The 14,728-nt window shown below is 45.7% G+C and overlaps 1 protein-coding gene across 1 annotated transcript in view; it reads right to left on the reverse strand.

The window, feature by feature from the left end:
• Nucleotides 1-4,677, reverse strand: part of LOC139280568 (decorin-like) — a 67,399-nt gene extending 62,722 nt beyond the window's left edge. The window contains exon 1 of the mRNA XM_070900074.1: nt 4,324-4,677. The gene's annotated coding sequence lies outside the window, so the exon portion shown is untranslated. The remainder of the gene's footprint in view (nt 1-4,323) is intronic.
• Nucleotides 4,678-14,728: the final 10,051 nt, after the last annotated feature.

A 14,728-nucleotide genomic window follows, 5' to 3' on the forward strand; every position in this document is an offset into this window, starting at 1 on the left:
TCATGGTATATCTGTCATTGAAAGTTGGCATGCAGGTACAGCAGGCGGTGAAGAAGGCAAATGGCATGTTGACTTCATAGCTAAGGGATTTGAGTATAGGAGCAGGGAGGTCTTACTGCAGTCGTACAGGGCTTTGGTGAGGAATATTGTGTTCAGTTTTGGTCTCCTAATCTGAGGAAGGACGTTCTTGCTATTGAGGGAGTGCAGCGAAGGTTCACCAGACTGATTCCCAGGATGACAGGACTGACATATAAGGAGAGACTGGATCGACTGGGCCTGTATTCACTGGAGTTTAGAAGGATGAGGGGGGATCTCATAGAAACATATAAAATTCTGATGGGACTGGACAGGTTAGATGCAGGAAGCATGTTCCCGATGTTGGGGAAGTCCAGAACCAGGGGACACAGTCGAAGGATAAGGGGTAGGCCATTTAGGACCGAGATGAGGAGAAACTTCTTCACTCAGAGAATTGTTAGCCTGTGGAATTCTCTACCACAGAGAGTTGTTGATACCAGTTCATTAGATATATTCAAGAGGGAGTTAGATATGGCCCTTATGGCTAAAGGGATCAAGGGGTATGGAGAGAAAGCAGGAAAGGGGTACTGAGGGAATAATCAGCCATGATCTTAATGAATGGTGGTGCAGGCTCGAAGGGCCGAATGGCCTACTCCTGCACCTATTTTCTATGTTTCTATGTTTCTATGAGAAGAAGGAAGTCCTGGGTCAGGGTATGATGGGTCACTGAGTACCAAAGCAAATCAAACTGAATAATAAAAAGAACTTGCATTTAAACGGCGCCTTTCACGATCTCAGGATGTGCTAAAGCACTTTACAGCCAATGAAGTACTTTTTGGAGTGTGATCACTTTGTAATGTAGGAAACGCGGCAGCCAATTTGCGCACAGCAAGCTCCCACACACAGCAATGTGATAATGACCCACATAATCTGTTTATTTTTAAATGATATTAATGCAAATGTTACACCCCCATTCAAAATAGGGGCGGGGCATATACCCAGCAATTACAGGCCAATCAGCCTAACGTCAATGATGAGGGAGCTTTTAGAGACATTAATCCAGGACATAATTGACACTTTGAAAAATATGAGTTATTAAATGGATGCCAGCACAGATTTGTTAAAGGCAAATTGTGTTTGACTAACTTGATCGAGTTCTTTGATGAAGTAATGGTGAGGGTGGATGAGAGTAGTACAGTTGATGTCATGTATATGGACATTAAAAATGCGTTGGATAAAGTACCACCTAATAGACTTGTTAGCAAAATTGAAGCCCATGATATTAAAGAGGTTGTGGCAGTGTGGATACAAAACTGACTAAGGGATATAAAGCTGAGAGTAATGGTGAACGGTTGTTTGTCAGACTGGAGGAAAGTGCACAGTGGTGTTCTCCAGGGGTGGGTATTGGGAGTACTGCTCTTTCTGATATACATTAAAGCCTGGACTTGGGTATACAGGGCAGAATTTCAAAGTTTGCAGATGACAAGAAACTCAGAAACAGCGAGGAGGATAGTAACAGAGTTCAGGAGGACATAGACAGACTGGTGAAATGGGCAGACACAGGGCAGGTGTAATTTAACACAGAGAAGTGTGAAGTGATTCATTTTGGTGGGAAGAATGAGGAGAGGCAATATAAACTAAGTTGTACAATGTTATAGGGGCTGCAGGAACAGAGCGACCTGGGGGTGTACATACACAAGTCTTTGAAAGTTGCAGGACAAGTCGAGAAGGCCGTTAAAAAGACACACGGGATCCTTGGCTTTACAAATCAAGGAACAGAGTACAAAAGCACAGAAGTTATGTGAACCCTTTATGGAGTATTGTGTCTGGGCACCGCACTGTAGGAAGGATGTCGAGGACTTAGAGAGGATGCAGAGGAGATTTACGAGAATAGTACCAAGACTTCAGTTACATCAAGAGATTAGAGAAACTGGGGTTGTTCTCCTTAGAGCAGAGAAGGTTAAGAGGAGATTTGATAGAGGTGTTCAAAATGTTGAAGGGTTTTGATAGAGTGAATAAGGAGAAAGTGTTTCCAGTGGCAGGAGGGTCGGTAACCGGAAGGCACAGAATTAAGGTGATTAGCAAAAGAACCAGAGGCGACATAAGGAAAGAAAATATACGCAACAAATTGTTCCGATCCGGAATGTGCTGCCTTAAAGGGTGGTGGAAGCAGATTGAATAATAGCTTTCAAAAGTGAATTGGATAAATAGTTGAACAGGCAAACTTGGCTGGGCTAGAGGTAAATAACGGGGGAGTAGGGCTATTTGAAAGAACCAGCGTAGGCATGATGGGCCGAATGCCTCCTTCGGTGCTATATCATTCTATGATTGAGGGAATAATATTGACCGGGACACCGGCGAGAACTCCCCTGCTATCTTCAAAACAGTGCCATGGAATCTTTTACATCCACGTGAGAGAGCAGACAGGGCTTCGGTTTAACGTCCCATCCGAAAGACGGCACCTCTGACAGTGCAGCACTCGCTCAGCACTGCACTGGAGTGTCAGCCTAGAATTTGGTGCTCCATTCTCTGAAGTGGGACTTGAACCCACAACGTCTGACTCAGAGGAGAGAGTGCTACCCGCTGAGACACAGTTGACATCTTATTATGAGATGGATTCAAGCCCAAGTGCCCGATTAGTAGGGCAAGTTGTCCCCACACCTTCTCACAGTAGTTGATGCACTGCCCAACAGACCAGGGCAAAAAGAGAAAAGAAAGTCTTGCATTTATAGAGCACCTTTCACAACCACCAGAGGTCCCAAAACACTTTACAGCCAATGAAGTACTTTTGGAGTGTAGGCACTGTTGTAATGTGGGAAACGCTGCAGCCAATTTGCGCACAGCAAGCTCCCACACACAGCAATGTGATAATGACCCAGATAATCTTTTATTCTATTATGTTGATTGAGGGATAAATATTGGCCCCAGGACACCGGGGATAACTCCCCTGCTCTTCTTCAAAATAGTGCTATTAGATCTTTTACATCCACCTGAGAGAGCAGACAGGGCCTCAGTTTAACATCTCATTTGGAAGACAGCACCTCTGACAGTGCAGCACTCCCTCAGCACTGCACTGTGGGTGTGAGTGTCAGCCTAGATTTTTGTGCTGAGGTCCCTGGAGTGGGACTTGAACACACAACCTTCTGACTCTGAGGCGAGAGAGCTGCCCACTGAGCCACAGCTGACACTGAAAGGAAATGAGTTTATACAGGAGTTAATGTAGATCGCCTCCAGAAAAAAAACCCAGATGGAACATACTTGTAGTGTTACCTTGGCACAATTCCGATCACCCACCTTTCTTCGGAGTCTAAGCGCCTGCTTCCTAGCACAACTGAAGAGGAAGAGTCTAGGACAAGCAACCCAAACTGAGTGGAATTATCCTTGCTGGCTCTAGGACATTGTGTTTCCATCCAATATAAAAGAGTACAGTTGGGCACCATCTGTGGGATCGAGACATCAGCAGGGATACTCAAACCACTCCTTGCCTCACCACATTAAAAGTTTTTGCCTTGATTTTATGAATGGGTTTGGACACAGTGCCTGCACATTTACTTTTAAATCACCCCCTCCCCACCCACTCTGTTAGGAAGAGAGCATGAGAATCCTTTCAGAAATACAACTCAAAAAACCTTTGTGAAAGAAAATCACATTGATGGAACTGCCGAGAATTAGACAATACAGGACTCAAAAACTTTTAGAATTTTTTTTTGAAATGAGCACTTCAGTACCATGTGATTGCTGCAGAAGTTTCCAAGACTGTTCGGCAAGTACTTACACAGACAGATCAACTTCCTTACACAATGTGGATTTAACTTGAGCACACCCCAGGAGCAAACAAGAGTTACAAGGCTCAGGATTTCGTTGTTGCCCTGTGCACCCTTCATGGGCTCAGACTGCCACATTCAACAATACATTCAGGATCAACTGCCCTGACAGCCATTTAAAGCCAACTCGTGGATAAAACATTGCATCTAATCTGCATTACATCACTGCAGTTATAAATAAACAGACTCGCCCTACACAATAAATGCATGTCATTCAGAAATAAACTGAAGGGTTAGCAAAAAAAAAACTTTTAGCTCTAAACTTATTTTTGCAGCAAAACTTGGCATTTTTTTTTGCAAGAGAAAAAATCTCAAGATTCAACGCCTGAAATCTGCCGAGTTAACGATTTGCGAACAAGTCGCTCAAATTCAGACAGGCGATCAACTTGCAATTTTTTTTTCGTAGGAGTACTTAAAAAAAATCACAATCAAACGAAGAATTTGCAGCGAGCTTGCATTGATCAGCTCTGGACGCGAGCCATACCTTTCAGTTGTTAAAAGATCCGTCCCAATGTTTGTCTGAGATGTTCTGATGCTGAGTTCACAGCCTGGGGAGAGAGGACAGCAGGTGTGCAGGGGAGGGAGCTCGGTCGTGTTTGCTGGAGGAACAGCTGGTTTTATATATATATATATATATATAAAATCCTCCTTGCTCCTGTTCCTCAGCAAGCCTCCAGACTAGGTCCCATTAACTGAAGAGAACTTTAACTGACATACACACATACATACACCGGCAGCTCCTGATCATATGGTAATGATATATCCCTTGTATTGGAGCCAAGAATACTTTATCAGTCCTTTTGTGTGTGTGTTGAATTCCTCCCTCCGTTTGGCTTGTGTTTCCTGGGCTGGTGGACAGATATGTCTTCGTTGTTCATTACCACACACACCCACCAAGTCTAAACCTGTAATTTATCAAACATGTCAGCGGCAGGGCTTGAGAAAATAAACTGCATTAATCATCCCCCCCCCCTCACCCCCCCCCACTATGATTATGAAAATGCCATATAGCCATATCATTGTTTGCAATGATAATTGACAATGTAAAAAGTCTGGTATCTGATGGATTATAGGACTGAAGGTGCAGAATTATGTGTCAAACTTTGCTCATTAGAAGTGAAGGGTTCTCTCACTGATTGTCTCACTGCTCTCAGTAAAATGTAGGTATTTTTTTGGGGAAAAAAAGTTTTTTTGGGAAAGCTGCCATTTAACTAACACAAGACGCCTAGCCATTTTTAGAATGATAATAAGCCTCCCGCTAGTCTGGGCTTCAAAGTGCTTATTGCTCTGAAATACACCTCATTCAACAACCAGACTTTCTCTAAAGTGAATGGACTTTTACTCCCCCTCATAAATTAAAATAAATCACAGACGCTCAGCAGATCATCAATGCTCCACCATTTGATTTCACCCTGAGGCTCTGAATTGACTGCCTGAAAGGGCAGCAGAGGCAGAAATCCTCATCGTATTTAGAAAGTACTTGGATGTTACATAGTGCATAGTATTTACAGCCCAGGCACAGGCCATTCGGCCCATCGCTCCGTGCCGGGGTTTATGCTCCACACCAGCCCCCTCCCACCCCTCTCCATCTCACCCCATCACCATATCCTTCTATTCCTTTCTCCCTCATGTGTTTATCCAGCTTCCCCTTAAATCCATCTGTGCTATTCGCCTCAAGCCCTCTCTGTTATAACAAGTTCCACATTCTCACCACTCTCTAGGTAAAGAAGTTTCTCCTGATCAGTGTTCCTTGTCGTTCTCTCCCTCCTCCCGACAGCTATGGCAGGTCAGAACATAAAAACAGAAGAATTAGGAGCAGGAGTCGGCCATTCGGCCCCTCGCGCCTGCTCCACCATTCAATAAGATCATGGCTGATCTTCTACCTCAACTTCACTTTCCTGCACTGTCCCCATATCCCTCGATTCCCTTAATATCCAAAAACCTATCGATCGATCCCTGTCTTGTCAGTGCCGTAATAAAAGTTTTAGACAGTAAGAATCTGCTTAGCCACAAACTCAGCCATACTTCTGGACCAACTCCTGTTGCTTTGGAAGAGGAGCATGGGCTTGAAGTGCTGTAGCCTACAAGGCTACGGACCAAGAGTTGAAAAGTGAGATTAGGCTGGGCAGCTCTTTCAGCCGGCATGGACACGATGGGCCGAATAGTGTTCCTCTGTGCTGTAAATTTCTGTGATAATTACCACGAAAGAGTTAGAATTCAATTAATATTTACTTTTCACTGAAACATTTATTGTTGCGAGAATGTTGTTGAAACGTCGGCCCAGAAATTGCTGGAGTGGGGCATCTCGCTGGGAAGGTTTTTCTTATCTCACCCTTCAGACCATATTCATTTTGTGCCGTAATATGCTGCAAGTGAATGTTGAAAGTCGCGACCAACGGAATATCTCCTTAACCAGTGACATTTAAGGTAGAGAAAGAAACAGATAGAGAAGGAATTTTTAAAAAATTCGTTCCTGGGATGTGGGCGTCGCTGGCAAGGCCAGCATTTATTGCCCATCCCTAATTGCCTCTTGAGAAGGTGGTGGTGAGCCGCCTTCTTGAACCGCTGCAGTCCGTGTGGTGAAGGTGCTCCCACAGTGCTGTTAGGGAGGGAGTTCCAGGATTGTGACCCAGCGACGATGAAGGAACGGCCGATATATTTCCAAGTCAGGATGGTGTGTGACTGGGAGGGGAACGTGGAGGTGGTGGTGTTCCCATGCGCCTGCTGCCCTTGTCCTTCTAGGTGGTAGAGGTCGCGGGTTTGGGAGGTGCTGCCGAAGAAGCCTTGGCGAGTTGCTGCAGTGCATCTTGTAGATGGTGCACACTGCAGCCACGGTGCGCCGGTGGTGGAGGGAGTGAGTGTTGAAGGTGGTGGATGGGGAGCCGATCAAGTGGCTGCTTTGTCCTGGATGGTGTCGAGCTTCTTGAGTATTGTTGGAGCTGCACTCATCCAGGCAAGTGGAGAGTATTCCATCACACTCCTGACTTGTGCCTTGTAGATGGTGGGATAAATCTTGGCCAGGACCGGGAGAACACCCCCGCCACACCATCTTCAAATTGTGCCACAGGAGTTTGATTCACCTGAAAGGGCACACAAGGCCTCAATTTAATTGCTCATCCAAAAGACGGCACCTGTGACAATGAAGCACTCCCTCAGTGTCCGGGAGTGTCAGCATGGATTTTGTGCTCAAGTCTCTGGAGTAGGGCTTGAAACCACAATCTTCTCACTTCAGATGCAAAGTTGACACCACCGAGCCAGGGAGCTGTTGCAAATTACCTGCTGCATTTGCCTACTTAAGAGTTCCTGCACTTCAAAAGTAATGAATTGTACATAAGGCACTTGGGGGCATCTTGAGTATATGATAGGGCACTTTACAATGAAAGTTCTTTTCAAAGAAAGACTTACATTTATATAGCGCCTTTCACGGCTACCGGATGTCTCAAAGCGCTTTACAGCCAATGAGGTACTTTTGGAGTGTAGTCACTGTTGTAATGTAGGAAACGCAGCAGCCAATTTGTGCACAGCAAGCTCCCACAAACAGCAATGTGATAATGTCGAGATAATCTGTTTTTTTGTAATATCGATTGAGGGATAAATATTGGCCCAGGACACCAGGGATAACTCCCTGCTCTTCTTCAAAATAGTGCCGTGGGATCTTTTACATCCACCTGAGAGAGCAGATGGGGCCTCGGTTTAACATCTCATCTGAAAGACGGCACCTCCGACAGTGCAACACTCCCTCAGTACTGCACTGGATTGTCAGCTGAGATTTTTATGCTCAAGTCCCTGGAGTGCCTTGAACCCACAACCTTCTGACTCAGAGGCGAGCGTGCTGACATATGGCTGACTGACATCTATTTCCGCCTTTTATGAAATCTCCTGGGATCATTCACAATGTTAAAAATGTGAGATAAGTGCGAGTTGTTTTACTTGGATCAAACTCAATGACTTCAAATGACAATATGTGTTATTGGGAGGAGGGTCAGTGACCAGAGGATACTGATTTCTGGGAAGTGGCAAATTAAGCCAGAGATGGGATGAGGAGAATTTATTTTTTATGCAGCATGATTTGGAATGAGCAGCAAAAGCGGATTCGATCGTAACTTTCAGAAAGGGAATTCGCTAGATTCATGAAGGGGAGAAAATTGTAGGGCTAAGGGGGAAGAGTAAGGCGACTGGGACTAATTGGCTAGCTCTTTGAACATAAGAACATAAGAAATAGGAACAGGAGTCGGCCATTCGGCCCCTCGAGCCTGCTCCACCATTCAATAAGATCATGGCTGATCTGATCATGGACTCAGCTCCACTTCCCCGCCCACTCCTCATAACCCTTGACTCCCTTATCGCTCAAAAATCTGTCTATCTCCATCTTAAATATATTCAGTGACCCAGCCTCCACAGCTCTCTGGGGCAGAGAATTCCACAGATCCACGATCCTCTGAGAGAAGAAATTCCTCCTCATCTCCGTTTTAAATGGGCAACCCCATATTCTGAAACTATGCCCCCTAGTTCTAGATTCCCCCATGAGGGGAAACATCCTCTCTGCATCTGCCCTGTCCAGCCCCCTCAGAATCTTACATGTTTCAATAAGATCACCTCTCATTCTTCTAAACTCCAATGAGTAAAGGGCTGGCTCGGGCACAGTGTGCCATGTGGTGCGATGGTGTGAATGATGTTCTATAGTGGCTCCTCGCTGAACAGCACAGAGCGGCAAAACAACACGCCTAAAAACGCAAAGCGAATTTCCAGCCAGCAAAGTTCAGGAAACACTTATTCCGCTCCTGATACATTCCAAACTGGACCAATGATACCTGCCTGAAAGCAACGCGTGGGGAAAGGTTTCTTCCCTAGATTCAGCAATTGCAAACTGCACTACACTTTGTTCTGGGCAAACTTTTTTTTTCATGTAAAATCGAGACATTAACCATGCTTCAGAGGGTTCCTTCATCATGGAGTCCCGTCACTTGTCTTTTACTGAACATGTCTCCCCACCCCGGTCAGAATTCCAGCTGGGACCAGTAAAGACCTGCACAAGTTAGTGCATCGAATGAACTAATATCAATTGGAATTTGAAGTCACGATGGAATCTCAATGCTAAATCCCTTTTCTAAAGCATCTCACGATGATGGATTTCAGCGTTGTAAACTTTTCTACTTTGAAAGAAAGATAGAAATAACTCACACAGCACCTCAGGATATCCCACAGCGCTTTACGGCCAATGAGGTACTCTTTAAAATGTCGTCACATTTGTCATAATAAATAATGACCAGATCATCTGTGGTAGTGATGTTGATTGAGGGGTTAATATTGGCTAGGACACCGGGGAGAACTCCCCTGCTCCTGTTCCAAATAGTGCCATGGGATCTTTTACATTCACATGAGAGGGCAGATGGGGCCTGGGTTTAACATCGGATCTGAAAGGTGGCACCTCCAACAGAAATTGACAGATTTTTGAGCGATAAGGGAGTCAAGGGTTATGGGGAGTGGGCAGGGAAGTGGAGCTGAGTCCATGATCGGATCAGTCATGATCTTATTAAATGGCGGAGCAGGCTCGAGGGACCAGGTGGCCTCCTGCTCCTAGTTCTATGTTCCCTCAGTACTGCACTTTAGTTACTTTTGGCATCAGAGGGACTTTGTGACATGTAAAATGGCTGCCGCGTTTCCTGGATTACAACGGTGAAAGTACTTAATTGGCTGGAAAAAGCTTTGGGACGTCCTGAGGTTGTGAAAGGCACTATATAAATGCAAGTTCTTTCTTTCTCCTGAAAACACAGCGTCAGTTTCCACATGTACGCTGACGACACCCAGCTCAACCACTTCTCTCGACCCCTCCACAGTCGAGAGATTGTCGGACATCCCAGTTCTGGATGAGGAGAAATTTCCTCCAACTAAATATTGAGAAGATCAAAGCCATGTTTTCGGTCCCCATCACAAATTCCGTTCCCTCGTCACCGACACCATCCCTTTCCCTGGCAACGCTCTGAGGCTGAACCAGACTGTTTGCAACCTTGGTGCCATACTTGACCCCGAGATGAACTTCCAACCACATATCCCCACCATCACTCAGACTGCCGACATCCACCTCTGTAACATCGCCCGTTTCTGCCCCTGCCCCAGCTCAACTGCTGCTGAAACACACATCCCTGCCTTCGTTACTTCCAGACCTGACTGTTCCAACGCACTCCTGGCTGGTCTCCTACATTCTACCCGACGTAAACTAGAGGTGATCCAAAACTCAGCAGCCCGTGTCCTAACTCGCACCAAGTCCTGATCACCCATTACCCACTGTACTCGCTGCCCCGTGTCCTAACTCGCGCCAAGTCCTGCTCACCCATCACCCCCTGTGCTCGCTGACCGACACTGGCTCCCAGTTTAAACAGAGAAACATAGAAACATAGAAAATAGGTGCAGGAGTAGGCCATTCGAGCCTGCACCATCATTCAATAAGATCATGGCTGATCACTCCCTCAGTACCCCTTTCCTGCTTTCTCTCCATACCCCTTGATCCCCTTAGCTGTAAGGGCCATATCTAACTCCCTCTTGAATATGTCCAATGAACTGGCATCAACAACTCTCTGCAGCAGGGAATTCCACAGGTTAACAACTCTCTGAGTGAAGAAGTTTCTTCTCATCTCAGTCCTAAATGGCTTACCCCTTATCCTAAGACTATGTCCACTGCTTCTGGACTTCCCGAACATCCGGAACATTCTTCCTGTATCTAACCTGTCCAGTCCCGTCAGAATCTTATATGTTTCTATGAGATCTGCTCTCATCCTTCTAAACTCCAGTGAATAAAGGCCCAGTTGATCCAGTCTCTCCTCATATGACAGTCCAGCCATCCCTGGAATCAGTCTGGTGAACCTTCGCTGCACTCCCTCAATAGCAAGAACGTCCTTCCTCAGATTAGGAGACCAAAACTGAACACAATATTCCAGTTGAGGCCTCACTAAGGCCCTGTACAACTGCAGTAAGACCTCTCTGCTCCTATACTCAAATCCCCGAGCTATGAAGGCCAACATACCATTTGCCTTCTTCACCACCTGCTGTACCTACATGCCAACTTTCAATGACTGATAAACCATGACACCCAGGTCTCGATGCACCTCCACTTTTCCTGATCTTTAGCCATTCAGATAATATTCTGCCTTTGTGTTTTTGTCCTTAAAATGGATAACCTCACATTTATCCACATTATACTGCATCTGCCATGCATTTGCCCACTCACCTAACCTGTCCAAGTCACCCTGCAGCCTCTTAGCGTCCTCCTCACAGCTCACACCGCCACCCAGTTTAGTGTCATCTGCAAACTTGGAGATATTACACTCAATTCCTTCATCTAAATCATTAATATATATTGTAAAGAGATATGGTCCAAGCACTGAGCCCTGCGGCACTCCACTAGTCACTGTCTGCCATTCTGAAAATAACTCGTTTATCCCGACTCTCTGCTTCCTATCTGCCAACCAGTTCTCTATCCACGTCAGTACATTACCCGCAATACCATGTGCTTTAATTTTGCACACTAATCTCTTGTGTTGGACCTTGTCAAAAGCCTTCTGAAAGTCCAAATACACCAGATCCACTGGTTCTCCCTTGTCCACTCTGCTAGTTACATCCTCAAAAAATTCCAGAAGATTTGTCAAGCATGATTTCCCTTTCATAAATCCATGCTGACTTGGACCGATCCTGTCACTGCTTTCCAAATGCGCTGCTATTTCATCCTTAATGATTGATTCCAACATTTTCCCCACTACTGATGTCAGGCTAACCGATCTAAAATTACCCGCTTTCTCTCTCCCTCCTTTATTAAAAAGTGGTGTTACATTAGCTACCCTCCAGTCCATAGGAATTGATCCAGAGTTGATAGACTGTTGGAAAATGATCACCAATGCATCCACTATTTCTAGGGCCACTTCCTGGTACTCTGGGATGCAGACTATCAGGCCCCGGGGATTTATCGGCCTTCAATCCCATCAATTTCCCTAACACAATTTCCCGCCTAATAAGGATATCCTTCAGTTCCTCCTTCTCACTAGACCCACTGTCCACTAGTACATTCGGAAGGTTGTTTGTGTCTTCCTTCATGAAGACAGGATCAAAGTATTTATTCAATTGGTCTGCCATTTCTTTGTTGCCCATTATAAATTCACCTGAATCTGACTGCAAGGGACCTATGTTTGTCTTCACTAATCGTTTTCTCCACATATTTATAGAAGTTTTTGCAGTCAGTTTTTATGTTCCCTGCAAGCTTCCTCTCGTACTCTATTTTCGCCCTCTTAATTAAACCCTTAGTCCTCCTCTGTTGAATTCTAAATTTCACCCACTCCTCAGGTTTGTTGCTTTATCGAGTCAATTTATATGCCTCTTCCTTGGTTTTAACACTATCCTTAATTTCCCTTGTTAGCCACGGTTGAGCCACCTTCCTCATTTTATTTTTACTCCAGACAGGGATGTACAATTGTTGAAGTTCATCCATGTGATCTTTAAATGTTTGTCATTGTCTATCCACCGTCAACCCTTTATTCTAGCCAATTCACGTCTCATACCGTCGAAGTTACCTTTCCTTAAGTTCAGGACCCTAGTTTCCGAATTAACTGTGTCACTCTCCATCTTAATAAAGGATTCTACCTGTTGTGTATCTGTCAAGTATACACTCCCATGTTCAGCCACCAGGGAGCGCATCCCCTGAAGTCCCAAAGGACCTCAGCATCCCTTGGGAGCACTGTATATAAGCCGGCCCCTAAGGCCTGTTCCTCACTCTGGAGTGTCTTAATAAAGACTGAGGTCACTGTTACTTTAACCACCCTGTGTGCAGTCTCATCTGTGTTAGGAACACAATAACTGGCGACGAATATACGAATCCAATGCAAAGATGCAGCAAACTGTGGGCATCCTGGAGAAGTCCTCGGAGGGTGAGGACTGGGAAGCCTATGTCGAACGGTTAGACCAGGACTTTGTAGCCAACGAGTTGGACGGAGAAGGAAGCGCTGCAAAAAGGAGAGCGGTCCTCCTCACGGTCTGCAGGGCACCGACCTACAGCCTCATGAAGAATCTTCTGGCTCCGGTGAAACCCACAGATAAGTCGTATGAGGAGCTGTGTACACTGGTTCGGGAGCATCTTAACCCGAGGGAGAGCGTGCTGATGGCGAGGTATCGGTTCTACACGTGCCAGCGATCTGAAGGTCAGGAAGTGGCGAGCTACATTGCTGAGCTAAGGCGACTTGCAGGACAATGTGAGTTTGATGGCTACCTGGAGCAAATGCTCAGAGACTTTTTTGTACTGGGCATTGGCCACGAGATCATCCGACGAAAACTTTTGACTAGAGACACCGACCCTTAGTAAGGCCATTGCAATAGCACAGGTGTTTATGTCCACCAGTGATAACACCAAACAAATCTCTCAGCACACAAGTGCTAGCAATGTTCATAAATTAACTGGAACTGTGTTTGCGAGCAGAAATGTACAGGGCAGAAACCACGAGTCTGCAACTGCCAGCAGGCCTCAGGTGACCCAGATGACTCAGAGTCCGCAACAAAGGATGAATGCAAGGCAATTCACACCTTGTTGTCGTTGTAGAGGCTTCCATTCAGCCTATTCATGCCGCTTCAACGGGTATGTTTGCAAGAGCTGTGGAACAATGGGGCACCTCCAACGAGCTTGCAGACGAGCTGCAAGCTCCGCAAAACCTGCTAACCACCACATGGCAGAGGAAGATCGGTCCATGGTGCATCCAGGCAATTTCGAGCCTCAGAGAGAGGAGGCAGATGCTGAAGTACACAGGGTGCACATATTTTCGACGAAATGTCACCTATAAGGAGGAGGAACTGAGGGAAATCCTTATTAGTCGGGAAATTGTGTTGGGGAAATTGATGGGATTGAAGGCCGATAAATCCCCAGGGCCTGATGGACTGCATCCCAGAGTACTTAAGGAGGTGGCCTTGGAAATAGCGGATGCATTGACAGTCATTTTCCAACATTCCATTGACTCTGGATCAGTTCCTATGGAGTGGAGGGTAGCCAATGTAACCCCACTTTTTAAAAAAGGAGGGAGAGAGAAAACAGGGAATTACAGACCGGTCAGCCTGACATCGGTAGTGGGTAAAATGATCGAATCAATTATTAAGGATGTCATAGCAGTGCATTTGGAAAAAGGTGACATGATAGGTCCAAGTCAGCATGGATTTGTGAAAGGGAAATCATGCTTGACAAATCTTCTGGAATTTTTTGAGGATGTTTCCAGTAGAGTGGACAAGGGAGAACCAGTCGATGTGGTATATTTGGACTTTCAGAAGGCTTTCGACAAGGTCCCACACAAGAGATTAATGTGCAAAGTTAAAGCACATGGGATTGGGGGTAGTGTGCTGACGTGGATTGAGAACTGGTTGTCAGACAGGAAGCAAAGAGTAGGAGTAAATGGGGACTTTTCAGAATGGCAGGCAGTGACTAGTGGGGTACCGCAAGGTTCTGTGCTGGGGCCCCAGCTGTTTACACTGTACATTAATGATTTAGACGAGGGGATTAAATGTAGTATCTCCAAATTTGCGGATGACACTAAGTTGGGTGGCAGTGTGAGCTGCAAGGAGGATTCTATGAGGCTGCAGAGCGACTTGGATAGGTTAGGTGAGTGGGCAAATGCATGGCAGATGAAGTATAATGTGGATAAATGTGAGGTTATCCACTTTGGTGGTAAAAACAGAGAGACAGACTATTATCTGAATGGTGACAGATTAGGAAAAGGAGAGGTGCAACGAGACCTGGGTGTCATGGTACATCAGTCATTGAAGGTTGGCATGCAGGTACAGCAGGCGGTTAAGAAAGCAAATGGCATGTTGGCCTTCATAGCGAGGGGATTTGAGTACAAGGGCAGGGAGGTGTTGCTACAATTGTA

Source organism: Pristiophorus japonicus, chromosome 15 (genome assembly GCF_044704955.1).
Source record: "Pristiophorus japonicus isolate sPriJap1 chromosome 15, sPriJap1.hap1, whole genome shotgun sequence".
NCBI lineage: Eukaryota > Metazoa > Chordata > Chondrichthyes > Pristiophoridae > Pristiophorus > Pristiophorus japonicus.